The sequence below is a fragment of the Trachypithecus francoisi genome, unplaced genomic scaffold (genome assembly GCF_009764315.1).
Source record: "Trachypithecus francoisi isolate TF-2019V2 unplaced genomic scaffold, Tfra_2.0 Lachesis_group18, whole genome shotgun sequence".
Taxonomy (NCBI): domain Eukaryota; kingdom Metazoa; phylum Chordata; class Mammalia; order Primates; family Cercopithecidae; genus Trachypithecus; species Trachypithecus francoisi.
In genome coordinates, this window is record NW_022681463.1 from 24,657,072 (window position 1) to 24,657,947 (window position 876).

The window sequence follows — 876 nt, forward strand, 5'->3', positions numbered from 1 at the left end:
AAAAAAAAAAAAAAAGAAGGAAATGTGATCATTTGTAACATGGATGGAATTGGAGAACATTATGCTAAGTGAAATAATCTAGGTACAGAAAAATAAATACCACTTGTTCTCACTTATATGTGGCATCTAAAACAATTGAACTCATAAAAACAGAGAGTAACATATAAATTGCAGAGGCTAGAGGTGGAGAAATAAGGAGATGATGGTCAAAGGGTACAAAAGCTTAGAAAGGAAGAATGAAGGTTTTTTTTTTCTTCAGATCAATTCCATAGCATGATGACTGTAGTTAATTACAGTGTATTGTCCATTTAAAAATGGCTAAAATAATAAATTTCAAATGTTCTCAATACAAAAATAGTAAGACTTTGACATTATGGGTATGCGAATTAGTTTGATTTAATTATTTCACATTTATAAATCATAGCATCGTATTTTACCCCATAAATACATATACTTATACCTTTCAATTTATAAGAAACATTTTAAATATTTAAAAGTTTGTCTAATGATCATTGAGACTAATAAGACCAAAAAAAAAATCTTAAAATCATGCTTGCCTTGGTGGCACATACGCTAAAATTGGAATGACTCAGAGAAGATTATCAGGGTCCTTGCAAACAATGACATACAACTTCAGGAAGCACTCTGTATGCATTTTGTGAAACATGCTCTTGGAAAGAATTGCTGAATTATAAATTTGAAAGGGATTCTGCAAGACATTCAATGGTGGATAGCTACTTTTACTGGAAGTAGGTTAGCAATATTTAAAGTTAGAATTTTCATATATTAAAGTAATTTTTAAATTTCAAATTATAGATCTTATTTGTGAAAGTACTCTATTTTACTTCCTTAACACTACCCTCCCCAGTATGCTAC

At 29.6% G+C, this 876-nt stretch overlaps 1 non-coding gene across 1 annotated transcript; it reads left to right on the top strand.

Annotated features, from left to right (window-relative positions):
* The first annotated feature begins 553 nt into the window (after window positions 1-553).
* On the top strand, window positions 554-655 carry LOC117063800. The gene has a single exon (XR_004429084.1). It is a non-coding gene; the product is annotated as a U6 spliceosomal RNA (small nuclear RNA).
* The last annotated feature ends 221 nt before the right edge of the window (window positions 656-876 follow it).